The sequence below is a fragment of the Callithrix jacchus genome, chromosome 16 (genome assembly GCF_049354715.1).
Source record: "Callithrix jacchus isolate 240 chromosome 16, calJac240_pri, whole genome shotgun sequence".
Classification (NCBI taxonomy): domain Eukaryota; kingdom Metazoa; phylum Chordata; class Mammalia; order Primates; family Cebidae; genus Callithrix; species Callithrix jacchus.
The window spans coordinates 44196310-44211872 of NC_133517.1; the positions used below are offsets into that span (position 1 = coordinate 44196310).

Consider the following 15563-nt stretch of genomic DNA (forward strand, 5'->3'; position numbering starts at 1 on the left):
AATAAAAATGAGTAAGCAAGTCATAATAGAACCAGATAGTTTGTGGGTGTGGTGGGTAGGTGGGGAGACATGTTAATACCAGATTCTGAGGCCAGGAGAGCATAATGTGAGAAAATTTTGTAATCAAAATGCACAGAATGGGCCAGGCATGGTGGCTCATTCCTGCAATCCCAGCACTTTTTGAGGCCAAGGTGAGAGGATTACCTGAGGTCAGGAGTTTGAGACCAGCCTGGCCAACATAGTGAAACCCCGTCTCTAATAAAAATATAAAAATGAGCTCAGCACGATGGTACACACCTATAATCCCAGCTACTTGGGAGGCTGAGGCAGGAGAATCGCCTGAGCCTGAGAGGTGGAAGTTGCAGTTTGCCGAGATCACGCCATTACACTCCAGCCTGGGTGATAGAGCACGACTCCATCTCAAAAAAAAAGAAAGAAAGAAAGAAAAAGAAAAAAAATCACAGAATGGAGTTGAAAGTGAAATGTTGTGGGTGAACCTGGAGAAACAGACAAAGGTCAAGTCATGTCAAATCTTGTTCACATGCTATGATACTATCCTTTGTACTTATTAAACAAATATAGAAGCCATTGACAGATGTAAGGTAGGAAAATAAGTAAAATTGTGCTTTAAATAGATTTGTTCTTCAGGATTAAGAAGCCATTAGAAGATTGGAAGACTATTCACTCTGCTGAATAGTACTGCTTATCTTTTGCTTGGTAAGAGTGGAGATCCATGCCTTAATTTGAAAAAAATATTAAATTATAAAATTAACAACTATGTTGTTGACTAGATCAGAACAAGCTTATAAAAAGGAGATATTCTTTTTTTTTTTAATTTTTTATTGGATTTTACATTTTGGGGTACATGAGCAGAGCATGCAAGACAGTTGCATAGGTACACACATGACAGTGTGCTTTGCTTTTCTTCTCCCCTTCACCCACATTTGGCATTTCTCCCCAGGCTATCCCTCCCCACCTCCCCCTCCCACTGGCCCTCCCCTTTTCCCCCCAATAGACCCCAGTGTTTAGTACTCCCCTTTCTGTGTCCATGTGTTCTCATTTTTCATCACCCACCTATGAGTGAGAATATGCGGTGTTTCATTTTCTGTTCTTGTGTCAGTTTGCTGAGGATGATGTTCTCCAGATTCATCCATGTCCCTACAAACGATACAAACTCATCATTTCTGATTGCTGCATAATATTCCATGGTGTATATGTGCCACATTTTTCCAATCCAGTCTATTATCAATGGGCATTTGGGTTGATTCCAGGTCTTTGCTATTGTAAAGAGTGCTGCAATGAACATTTGTGTACATGTGTCCTTATAGTAGAACGATTTATAGTCTTTTGGATATATACCCAGTAATGGGATTGCTGGGTCAAATGGAATTTCTATTTCTAAGGCCTTGAGGAATTGCCACACTGTCTTCCACAATGGTTGAACTAATTTACACTCCCAACAGTGTAAAAGTGTTCCTTTTCCTCCACATTCCATGTTTAACAAATGGTGTTGGGAAAACTGGCTAGCCATGTGCAGAAAGGAGAAACCGGACCCCTTCCTGACACCTTACACTAAAATTAACTCCAGATGGATTAAAGACTTAAACATAAGACCTGGCACCATAAAAACCCTAGAAGAAAATCTAGGCAAAACTATCCAGGACATAGGAGTAGGCAAGGACTTCATGAACAAAACACCAAAAGCATTGGCAACAAAAGCCAAGATAGACAAATGGGACCTAATGAAACTCCACAGCTTCTGCACGGCAAAAGAAACAGTCACTAGAGTGGATCGGCAACCAACAGAATGGGAAAAAATTTTCGCAGTCTACCCATCTGACAAAGGGCTGATATCCAGAATTTACAAAGAACTCAAACAGATTTACAGGAAAAAAACAAACAAGCCCATTCAAAAGTGGGCAAAGGATATTCACAGATACTTTACGAAAGAAGACATATATGAGGCCAACAATCATATGAAAAAATGCTCATTGTCACTAGTCATCAGAGAGATGCAAATCAAAACCACATTGGGATACCATCTCACGCCAGTTAGAATGGCGATCATTAAAAAATCTGGAGACAACAGATGCTGGAGAGGATGTGCAGAAAAAAGGAGATATTCTTTAAGACCAATTATGAAATTTATCTTGTAATTGATTTATGATACCTTAAAGGTTTTAAATATGTGATCTGTTTAAACACTGCATACTAACTACGTTGTTTGGATTACAGGAAGAAAGAAACTTCTGACATCACTGCCCACATATATATGACCATTCTTAAATCCTTCCCAAGACAAGGTGAAGGTTGGATGACACAGAATTCTATGGCAGTCACAGTTTTATGATGGCTCCCCTGGCGCTGTCAGGAATTAAGAGAAATGTCCCTGACTGTGCTTCTATTTTCAGTGGAATTAACATTTTATAAGATTTCTATCTCTGTATATTGCATTAAACAATAATGAATTGAATTATGCCTGACAGCTATTTTCCACTTGTGTTACTTTTTCCTCATATACAAAAATAATAATTCACATTGCTTCAGTAATGTGAACTCTACTTGACAGCTAACTGATTTTTTGTCAGCAGGCTTGGCATATAGAATAACATTTATGATGGATTAATTAAATTTTAAAAGCAAACAAAAATCAGCAAAATGGTCTTCAGTCATCCGCATTTAATTTTTTTTCACCTATAGTACATGCCTATTCTGGAAAACTTTTAAATTGAGGAAGCATTCATCAAGCTATTGTCTAATTACTGAAATGGGCTATTTGTTAGTTTGGTTTGTGAAATGGAATCAGAATTCAGTTAATACTAGAAATATCTAGAAACAACTTTTGAATGATAAGCATATGCAATGAAATAGTTTTCTAAGAAAGACTTGTGTTTAGAAGTTTTTCCTTTCGGTTTTATCATTGATATAAGAAGTAGGATTGTTCCCTGCTGAAAACACACCTGTCCTTAGTTTTCTGTGTTATTATGAAACTAAACACACCTTGCAACTAAAAACCAAAACTTCCCTGACAAAAAAAAAACAACAAAAAACAGAAACATAAAGGCAAGTATGAGAGCATCAGTAGGATCATTAAGTAATATGTTTGTCTATCAAAACATATAATCAGCCTCAATATTTAATATAATCCTCATTGTCCATCATTCAATCAAAATTACTACATATGAGAAGAAACTAAAATATATTACACACAAAGAAACAAAAAGCAGCAAATAGAAGCAGATTCCAAGATAATAAAGCCAAAATAGACAAATGGGACCTAATGAAACTCCACAGCTTCTGCACGGCAAAAGAAACAGTCACTAGAGTGAATCGGCAACCAACAGAATGGGAAAAAATTTTTGCAGTTTACCCATCTGACAAAGGGCTGACATCCAGAATTTACAAAGAACTCAAACAGATTTAAAGGAAAAAAACAAACAAGCCCATTCAAAAATGGGAAAAGGATATGAACAGACACTTTACAAAAGAAGACATACATGAGGCCAACAAACATATGAGAAAATGCTCATCATCACTGGTCATCAGAGAGATGCAAATCAAAACCACATTGAGATACCATCTCATGCCAGTTAGAATGGTGATCATTAAAAAATCTGGAAACAACAGATGCTGGAGAGGATGTGGAGAAATAGGAATACTTTTACACTGTTGGTGGGAGTGTAAATTAGTTCAACCATTGTGGAAGACAGTGTGGCGATTCCTCAAGGACTTAGAAATAGAAATCCCATTTGACCCAGCAATCCCATTACTAGGTATATATCCAAAGGACTATAAATCGTTCTACTACAAGGACACATGCACACGAATGTTCATTGCAGCAGTGTTTACAATAGCAAAGACCTGGAACCAATCCAAATGCACATAGATGATAGACTGGATTGGGAAAATGTGGCACATATACACCATGGAATATTATGCAGCAATTAGAAATGATGAGTTCATGTCGTTTGTAGGGACATAAATGAATCTGGAGAACATCATTCTCAGCAAACTGACACAAGAACAGAAAATGAAATACCGCAGATTCTCACTCATAGGTGGGTGAGGAAAAATGAGAACACATGGACACAGAGAGGGGAGTACTAAACACTGGGGTCTATTGGGGGGAAGAGGGGAGGGCCAGCGGGGGAGGGGAGCTGGGGAGGGATAGCCTGGGGAGAAATGCCAAATGTGGGTGAAGGGGAGAAAGGAAGCAAAACACACTGCCATGTGTGTACCTAGGCAACTGTCTTGAATGTTCTGCACATGTACCCCAAAACCTAAAATGCAATTAAAAAATTAAATAAATAAATAAATAAAAATAAAAAAACAATAATAAAGGTATTGAAGTAATCAGAAATAATCTTCAAAATCTCTATTAGATATATTTTATTAAAATTTTAATAATAGACATAAGTCATAAGGTAGGGAATCTTAGCACAGAAATATAAACCATGAATAAAAACAAATGAAAATTGTAGAACTGAAAATTGTGCACTCATTTCTGGGTGACAGAGTAATAGGGTGAGACTCTGGTAAACAACAGCAAAAAAAGGCAATCACATTTCTTTTGGAAAAAAACATTCTTGGTCAATTAAGGAAATTCCAGATTCCCTTCCTATACTTAAAGGAACAAGACAAGTTGGAGTGAAGAATGAAACAAGATTAGAAAATCCTTGACTTGGAGTTTTGGCTGAATGAGAACATCTCCAATCTGCAGCTCCCAGCAAGATCAATGCAGAAGGCAGGTGATTCCTGCATTTCCAACTGAAGCACCCAGTTCATCACATTGGGACTGGTTAGACAGTGGGTGTAGCACATGAAGAGCAGAGGGCAAGTAGGAGTAGGGTGGGGCATGACCTCACCTGGGAAGCACAAGGTGATGTGTAACTCACTACCCTAGCCAAGGAAAGCTGTGAGGGGCTGTGCCATGAGGGACTCTGCCATGAGGGACAAAGCTATCTGGTCCAGATACTATGCTTTTCCCACAGTCTTTACAACCCACAGATGAGGAGATTCACACTGGTGCCTACACCACCAGGGCCCTGGATTTCAAGCACAGAACTTGGCAGCTGTTTGGGCAGAACTAGAACTAGCTGCAGGAGTATTTTTTTGTATGCTGGTGGCACCTGGAATACAAGTTCACTCCCCTGGAAAGGGGCTGAAACCAAGGAGCCCAGTGATCTTGCTCAGCTGATCCCACTTCCACAAAGTCAAAGGCTTAGATACACTGGCTTGAAATTCTCATGCCCCACACAGCAGTCTGAAGTCAACCTGGGACTCTTGAGCTTGGTAGGAGGAGGGGCATTCACCAATACTGAGGCTTGAGTAGGCAATTTTTCCCTCACAGTGTAAGCAAAGCTGCCATGAACTTTTAACTGGGTGTGAAACCCACTGCAGAACAGCAAAGCTGTTGTAGCCAAATTGTCTCTCTAGATTCCTCCTCTCTGGGCAGGGCATCTCTAAAAGAAAGGCAGCAGCCCCAGTTAGGGGCTTATAGATAAAACTCCCATTTCTATGGGACAGAGCACCTGGGGGAAAAGAGGCAGCTGTGGGCACTGATCCCGCAGAATTAAACATTCCTGCCTTCCTGCTCTGAAGAAAGCAGTGTATCTCCCAGTACAGTGCTCAAGCTCTGCTAAAGGATAGGTTGCCTCCACTAGTGGGCCCCTGACCCCCAAGCCTCCTGACTGGGAGACACCTGCCAGCAAGGGTCAACAGACACTGCATATAGAACTCTGGCTGGGATGTGGCTGGTGCCCCTCTGGGACTAGGTTTCAAGAGGAAGGAGCAGGCAGCAATCTTTGCTGTTCTGCAACCTCTGCTGGTGATACACAAACAAACAGGGTCTAGAGTGGACCTCCAGCAAACTTTAGCAAACCTGTAGAAAAGGGGCCTGACTGTCAGAAGAAAAATTAACAAAAAGAAAGCAATAGCATTAACATCTAGCAAGAGCATCAGCATTCTCTAAGAATGTTGAATATTGGTCCCCAGTCTCTTCTGGCCACACACACACAAATCCCATGAAAAAGTCATCAACATCAGAGACCAAAGGTAGATAAATCCATGAAGATGAGGAAAACCAGTGAGAAAGGCTGAAAATTCCAAATACTAGAATGACTCTTCTCCTCCAAAGCATCACAACTTTTCACCAGCAAGGGAACAAAACTAGATGGAGAATGAGTTTGACAAATTGACAAAAGTAGGCATTAGAAGGTGGGTAATAACAAACTTATCTGATGTAAAGAAGCATTTTCTAACCCAATGTAAGGAAGCAAAGAGCCTTGATAAAAGGCTACAAGAACTAGTAACTAGAATAACCAGTTTAGAGAAAAACATAAATGACCAGATGGAGCTGAAAAACACAGCACAAGAACTTTGTGAATCATACACAAGTGTCAGTAGCCAAATTGATCAAGCAGAAGAAAGGATATCAGGGATCAATTTAATAAAACAAAGTGTGAAGACAAGATTAGAGTACAAAGAATAAAAAGGAATAAACAAAGCCTCTAAGAAATATGGGACTATGTGAAAAGATCAAACCTATGTTTGATTGGTGTACCTGAAAGTCACAGGGAGAATGGAATGAAGTTAGAAAACACTCTTCAGGATATTATTCAGGAGAACTCCCCCAACCTAGTAAGACAGGCCAACATTCAAATTCAGGAAATACAGAGACCACAAAGATACTCCTCAAGAAGAGCAACTCCAAGACATCAGATTGACCAAGGTTGAAATGAAGGAAAAAATGTTAAGGACAGCCAGAGAGAAAGGTTGGTTACCCACAAAGGGAAGCCCATCAGACTAACAGCAGATCACTCAGCAAAAATCCTAAAAGTCAGAAGAGACTGGGGACCAATATTCAACATCCCTAAAGAAAAGAATTTTCAATGCAGAATTTCATATCAAGCCAAACCAAGCTTTATAAGAGATGGAGAAAGAAAATCCTTTACAGACAAGAAAATGCTGAGTGATTTTGTCACCACCAGGCCTGCCTTACAAAGGTCCTGAAAGAAGCACTAAATATGGAAAGGAACAACCAGTACCACCCACTGCAAAAACATACAAAATATAAAGACCATCGAGGCTATGAAGAATCCGCATCAACTAATGGGCAAAATAACCAGCTAGAATCATAATGACAGAATCAAATTCACATGTAACGATATTAACCTTAAATATACACAGGCTAAATACCCCAAATTAAGAGACATACACAGGGAAATTGGATAAAGAATTATGACCCATTAGTGTGCTCTATTCAGGAGACTCATCTCACATGCTAAGACACACCTATGTGTGGAATATTTACCAAGCAAATGGAAAGCAAAAAAGGCAAGGGTTGCAATCCTAGTATCTTATAAAATCAAAAAAGACAAAGAAGGTTATTACATAATGGTAAAGGGATCAATGCAACAAGAAGAGCTAACTATTCTAAATATATATGCACCCAATACTGGAGCACTTAGATTCATAAAGCAAGTTCTTAGAGACCTACAAAGAGACTTAGACTCCAACACAATAATAGTGGGAGATTTTAACACCCCACTATCAATATTAGACAGATCAATGAGACAGAACATTAACAAGGATATTCAGGACTTGAACTCAACTCTGGACCAAGCAGACCTAATAGAGATCTATAGAACTCTCTACCCCAAATCAACAGAATGTACATTCTTCTCAGCACCACATTCACACTTATTCTAAAATTGACCACATAATTGGAAGTAAAACACTCCATAGCAAATGCAAAAGAACAAAAAATCAGAACAAACAGTCTCTCAGACCACAGTGCAATCAAATTACAACTCAGGATTAAGAAATTCACTCAAAACTGCAAAACTACAAGGAAACTGAACAACCTGCTCTTGAATGACTACTGGGTAAGTAATGAAACTAAGGCAGAAATAATTAAGTTCTTTGAAACTAATGAGAATAAAGACACAAAGTACCAGAACCTCTGTGACACAGCCAAAGCACTGTATGGAGGGAAATTTATAGCACTAAATGCCCACATGAGAAATCAAGAAAAATCTAAAATCAACACCTTAACATCACAGTGAAAAGAACTAGAGAAGCAAGAGCAAACAAATTAAAAGGTAGCAGAACACAAGAAATAACTAAGATCAAAGCAGAACTGAGGGATATATAGACATGAAAAGCCTTCAAAAAATCAATGAATCAAGGAGTTGGTTTTTTTGAAAGATGAACAAAATACATAGACCACTAGCCAGATTAATAAAGAAGAAAAGAGAAAAGTATCAAATAGACACAATATAACATGATAAAGGGGTTATCACCACTAATCCCACAGAGTTGCAAACTACCATCAGGTAATACTAAAAGCACCTTAATGCAAATAAACTAGAAAATCTAGAAGAAATACATAAATTCCTAGACAGAAATACCCTCCCAGAACTAAACCTGGAAGAAGTCAAATCCCTAAATAGATGAATAACAAGATATGAAATTCAGCTAGGCTATTAAATCTGAAGTAATTAATAGCCTAGCTACAAAAAAGAAAAAAGAAAAAAAAAAAAGCCCAAAGCAGGAGGGATTCACTACCTAATTCTACCAGAGATACAAAGAGGAGCTGGCACCATTCCTTCTGAAACTATTCCAAACAATAGAAAAAGAGGGAGTTCTTCCTAACTTATTTCATGAGGCCAGAATCATCCTAATACCAAAACCTGGCAGAGACACAACAGAAAAGAAAATTTCAGGCCAATATCCCTGAGAACGTCAATGAGAAAATCCTCAGTAATATACTGGCAAACTAAATCCAGCAGCACATCGAAAAGTTTATCCTCCATAATCAAGCCAGCTTCATCCCTGGAATGCAAGGCTGGTTTAACATATACAAAACAATAAACGTAATCCATCACATAAACAGAACCAACGACAAAAACTACTTGATTATCTCAATAGATGCAGAGAAGCCCTTCAATCAAATTCAACACTCCTTCATGCTAAAAACAATCAATAAACTAAGTTTTGATGGAAATATCTCAATATAATAGGTATTTATGACAAACCCAGAGCCAATATCATACTGAATGGGCAAAAGCTGGAAGCATTCTCTCTCAAACCTGCAAAAGATAAGGATGCTCTCTCTCACCACTCCTATTCAACATTTTGTTGGAAGTTCTGGCCAGGGCAATTAGACAAGAGAAAGAAATAAAAGGTATTTAAATAGGAAGAGAGGAAGTCAAGTTGTCTCTGTTTGCAGATGACATGATTGTATATTTACAAAACCTCAAGGTCTCAGCCTAAAATCTCCTTAAGCTGAAAAGAAACTTTAGCAAATCTCAGGATACAAAATCACTGTGCAAAAATTGCAAAGATCCCTATAAACCAAGCAGAAAAGCAGAGATCCAAATCATGATTGCCCTCATTCACAATTGCTACAAAAAATAAAATAAAATACCTGGGAATACAACTTACAAGGAAAGTGAAGGATGTCTTCTAGGAGAACTATGAACCACTGTTTAAGGAAATAAGAGAGGACATAAACAAATGAAAACACATTCCATGCTTACAGAGAGGAATAATCAGTATTGTGAAAATGGCCATATGGCCCAAAGTAATTTATAGATTCAATGCTATTCCCATCAAGCTACCATTGACTTTCTTCACAGAATTAGAAAAAACTACTTTAAATTTCATATGGAGCCAAGACAGAGCTCACATAGTCAAGATAATCATAAGCAAAATAAACAAAGCTGGAGGCATCACCCTACCTAACTTCAAACTATACTATAAAGCTACAGTAACCAAAACAGCATGGTACTGCTACCAAAACCAATATATAGATGAATGAAACAGAACAGAGGCTTCAGAAATAACATCACACACCTACAACCATCTGATATTTGACAAACCTGACAAAAACAAGCAATGGGAAAAGTATTCCCATTTAATAAATGGTATTGGGAAAACTGGCTAGCCATATACAGAAAACTGAAACTGGACCCCTTCCTTACACCTTATATAAAAATCAACTCAGTATAGGTTAAAAACTTAAATATGAGACTGAAAACCATCAAAACTTTAGAATAAAACCTAGGCAATACCATTCGGGACATAGGCATGGGCAAATACTTCATGACTAAAACACCAAAAACCGTGGAAACCAAAGCCATAACTGACAATTTGAATCTACTTAAACTTCAGAGCTTTTGAACAGCAAAAGAAACTACCATCGGAGTGAACAGGCAACCTACAGAATGGGAGAAAACTTTTTGCGATCTATCCATCTGACAAAGGGCTAATATCCAGAATCTACAAGTAACTTAAACAAATTTGCAAGAAAAAAACAAACAACCCCATCGAAAAGTGAGTAAAGGATATGCACAGGTGCTTTTCAAAAGAATACATTTGTGGGCCAATAAACCTATGAATAAAAGCTCATCATGAATGGGCATTAGAGAAATGGAAATCAAAACCACAATGAGATGCCATTTCACACCAGTTAGAATGGTGTTCATTAAAAAGTCAGGAAACAACAGATGCTGGAGAGAATGTAGAGAAATAGGGATGATTTTACACTGTTGGTGGGAGTGCAAATTAGTTTAATTATTGTGGAAGACAGTGTGGTAATTCCTCAAGGATCTAAAACCAGAAATACCATTTGACCCAGCAATCCAATTACTGAGTATATACCCAAAACATTATAAATCATTCTACTATTAAGACACATGAACATTTATGTTTATTGCAGCACTATTCACAATAGCAAAGACTTGAAACCAACCTAAATGCCCATCAATTAAAGATTGGGTAAAGAAAATGTGGCACATATACTCATGTGGTATATATACTCTATATAATGCAGTGTTAAGTAGAAAATGGGAAACACCTGGAGTTTTATTGCTCACGAGACAGTTGAAAATTTATTATATTCAGATGACTTCATTGATGCAATATAAAATAATTATGGACAATAGCTCATAATAAAACATATCTCTTTTAAGAATGACCATACAGCATTTTTATTTAAAATTTTATAATATTTAAAATTCAATATAACTGAATAGAGAAAATAAGATGTCCCTTGAATAAAAAGAGGTTACTTCTTATCTTTAAAAGATTATTCTTCCATGGTGTTTATTGTTCATCATGATCAAAGAAAGGTATGAATTGACTTAAATGAATGTATTTTTGTCTTACAAGTCCAAGGTTAAAATCTGCGGTTTTGGGGTTTATTCCAACTTGAATTTTTTTTTTTTTTTTTTGACAGAGTTTCGCTCTTGTTACTCAGGCTGGAGTGCAATGGCGCAATCTCGGCTCACTGCAACCTCCGCCTCCTGGGTTCAGGCAATTCTCCTGCCTCAGCCTCCTGAGTAGCTGGGATTACAGGCACGTGCCACCGTGCCCAGCTAATTTTTTGTATTTTCAGTAGAGATGGGGTTTCACTGTGTTGACCAGGATGGTCTCGATCTCTTGACCTTGTGATCCATCCTCCTTGGCCTCCCAAAGTGCTGGGATTACAGGCTTGAGCCACCACACCCGGCCCCCAACTTTAATTTATATAAGTATTGCTTTAAAGATTCTTACCAATTTAGCCATAGTCAATTTCACACAGATAGAATAAAGATAATAATAATCTTTTGCCTGTAAAGTATTTGGAAAGTCAAGTATAAAATTGCTGTAAAGTACAAAGAACTACTTTAATAGGATACAAAACATTGAATTCTGGGGCTCTTGTTGAATATTTCATTTTAAGATATTTCATGTTAATATGTCTCCAGTTAATTTTTCTGGCTGTACAGCATATGCCTGCTTCCTGTCTCTCTGATAAATGACATCATCTTACTTTTTCTGTGCCCTATAATTTGTGTTATTGAAAAAGTAAATCTTCTAGAAAAGAGACCCAGCAATGACTTTGTCAAAATACTTTCCAAAATCCTACCCACAAACTTGGAAATTATTATTTAAACTTTGCAAACTCAAAGTTATATTTTCTCTAAATTAACTTTTTAATATAAATTTACTGTTAAGTCAATCTTAGTTTACTTTTTCATTTCCCTTTGGTAAACTGACCACCTACTTCCTGCATCTTTTCATTTGTGTTTAAATTGTCTCCTTGAATTATAAAGTCCTGTGAATAAATCTGGTAAAATTACTCTTCTGAGTGTTGCTACAGTAGTTTCTCTTATCTGTGGGATATATCTCCCAAGACTTCTTAGTGGATGCCTGAAACCAGGATAGTACTGAACTGTATATATACTGTTTTTTCCTATACATAAATATCTATGATATAGTTTAACTTATAAATTAAGCACAGAGATTAACAACATTAATCAACAATAAAACAGAAAAAATATAAGAATATGCTGTATTGGATTTTTGTGAATGTTTTCTCCATTTTCCCTCTCTCTCAAAAGACTGCAATATTTTTGAACCAATGTTGACTACAGGTAACTGAAACAATGGAAAATGAAACCACGAATAAGGGGACACTACTGTACTAATGATGGGTCTCACTACCTTTTCATGTAACTTTCTCAAAATTATAGAAGCTTGAAGTGTAAAAATTAGTATGACTCTGTGAAACAGATGAAATCAAGCTGGCCCTTAAGGAAACTAACTACTGAGACTTCATTTTTTTAATGTAATTAAACATACAAGTCTAACCTAAAGTTATCCTTAACTTCTCTGGGTTTCTGATATATTCTTTCATTAGATTTATCATTAAGTTTCTTAAAATACCTAGTAAGCCTGCCTAATATATGCTTGGCTGTAACACTTTCAATAATGAATGCTATTGATTCAGTCCATGTGTCATTAGACAAGATATTCTCATATTTATCTCATATTATACTTACCATACTTATAGAGGCAAAGTAAGGTGTAGAATTATGAGCAAAGGCTCTGGTATCAAAGGGGAGTTAAAATATTTGTTTGTTTACTTAACAGTTATATACCATTATGAATGTTTCCAATATATTAATCATGATGATAGACTAAGTTATGCTGGACTAGCAAATATCTCCCAATCTTAGTGTCTTAAAACAAGAGAAAGTTATTTTTTAACTCATGCTACCTATCCATTGAGGTTTATCTTGAGAATGTGGATGTAAATTGAAACTCTGCTCATTTAAATCACTCATGAAAAAACTGAAGAACTGCCACAATGAAATATTCTCTATAACTTTTCCATGAAAAAGAGAGCTTTGCAAAGTTTAGACCTGGCAATTAAACTATTGACTTTTAGTCAAAATGAATTAGCCCCTCATCAGTCACATAACTGAAACAGCAGAGATGGGACTAGAAAATTGCCCTAATCTGTGCTCAGGTAGAAAAGAGTTGGAAATATTTGATGGAAATTTCTATTAACTACTACATTTATGTCTCCTAGTTCTTTAAAGCAAAATACTTAAAAATATACATTTTAAAAAAACAAAAAGAATGTAACTGGATTGTTTGTAACTCAAAGGATAAATGCTTGAGAAGATGGATATCCCATTTTCAGTTATGTGTTTATTTCACTTTGCATGCTGTATCAAAACATCTCATAATCTCATATGCCCTATCTATCTATCTATCTATCTATCTATCATCTATCTATCTATCTAATATACCTACTATGTACCACAAAAATAAATATATATTTATAATATATATATACATATATATATATTATAGTGCCCATGCCATAAAGCTGTGTCAGGTAGTTAGATACTGAATATAGAATTATTATCATAAGATATAATATATAGTATAAATTATTAAACCTAACACTATGTTATAATTTTTATCTTCAACAATGTGGTAGAAAGAGAATGACTTGCTGTATTTTATACTTTATTCTTTTTCTTTCTTTTTTTTTTTTTTTTTTTTTGAGACAAGTCTTGCTCTGTCACCAAGGCTGGAGTGCAGTGGCACGATCTCAGCTCCGGGGTTCAAGCAATTCTCTTGCCACAGCCTCCTGAAAAATTACAGGTGTGCACCACCACTTGCAGCTAATTTTTGTATTTTTAGTAGAGACAGGGTTTCACCATGTTGGTCAGGCTGATCTCAAACTCCTAACTTCTTGATCTGCTCATCTTGGCCTCCTAAAGTGCTGAGATTACAGGCGTGAGCCACCACACCTGGCTTATCCTTTTTCTTAAGAAAACACAAAAGCCAATAGCAGTGTGTTCCTTCATATTGTGCAGAAAATGAAACAATTATCTTTTTACCAGATGTCTGATTATACATGTATTTTCCTACTTTTCCACATTGTTTATGCTATATTCATAACAATACATATTTTCAAATTAAAATTCCAAATTAAATTATTATAATATATGGAAAACGACTGTATGATATGATTTGTAACCTTTTATTTCTAATTCTTACCCTGCAAGTCAAATATTATTAACCTCAATTGACAAATGGGGAAACTTACATTCAGAGATGGAAAGATATTTGCATAAAGCCATATACATAGTAAATGTCAGAGTGAGAATTTGAAGATTTCTCTCAACATTCCCCTTTTCTAACCAATTGCTTAGTTCTTTGTAGTTTACAATTAACTTCATTCTTATTTAATCTTTAACAGTTTCCATGTTAGGTAGGTATCATTTACGTGAAGCATATTGAAGTTCAAAGGTAGATAAATTACTGGCCAAGAATCTAACTAATGACTTCTGAGATACTTGGGTTTTTTGTTTTGTTTTGTTTTGCTTTGTTCATTTCTTATGAATCAAGGTACTCTGATCTCAGAACTCCAGCTTTATTTATATTTTATAAGAGTTTTGTTTTGTGAGGTGTTTTGTGAATACTGATCATGAATGTAAAGTGCAAGAGAAGGCTTATTAAAAAACTTTCAGAATAATTTAAAGTAGATTTCCTTACTACAGGTCTTCTCTTATATTTTAATATCTTTATGTACAGTTTGCTTCTCAAGAAATGAGTGTATCATGTAATATGATGTAGTACAATGATCCTAAAGTGTATATATTCCATACGAGCAGCCACAGTAGAGTATTTGATGAGATATACCTATCCTCTGGATACAATTAGAGTGATTCCTAATTCCTAAGGTCCTTCACTTTAGACACTAAAGTTGACAATGTGGTTTCTTGTTTTGTTTTGCCTGGCTGCTTGAGTTTTTTTTTTTTTTAATTTTTTATTGGATTTTTAAAAAGTGGTGGCATCATTCTGATTAAAGAGAACAGGGTCACAAACTACATACTTCTATAGTTTTATTTCTATGTAACTTGATGGAGAAAATATTTTTCTAGAATAACCAAATTTTTTAATTAATAGAAAACTATTTGAAGATTTAGAAATAATAAAAAAAAATAAACAGGGCTGGGCACAGTGGCTCACACTTGTAATCCCGGCACTTTGTGAGGCTGAGGTGGGCAGATTACGAGGTCAGGAGATCAAGACCATCCTGGGAAACATGGTGAAACCCTGTCTCTACTAAAAATACAAAAATTAGCTGGGCATGGTGAGACAGTGAGACTCAGTCTCAAATGAATAAATAAATAAATAAATAATTTAAAAAAATAATAGTAAACAGAATTATTTTACAGATTCCTGAATGTAGTTTATTTTTAACCTACCAT

The 15563-nt window shown here is 36.2% G+C and overlaps 1 long non-coding RNA gene across 1 annotated transcript in view; it reads right to left on the minus strand.

The window, feature by feature from the left end:
* Positions 1–817: 817 nt before the first annotated feature.
* Positions 818–15563, minus strand: part of LOC118148474 (uncharacterized) — a 497078-nt gene continuing 482332 nt past the window's right edge. Inside the window, exon 8 of the long non-coding RNA XR_013528280.1 lies at positions 818–1158. This is a non-coding gene — a long non-coding RNA (uncharacterized LOC118148474). The remainder of the gene's footprint in view (positions 1159–15563) is intronic.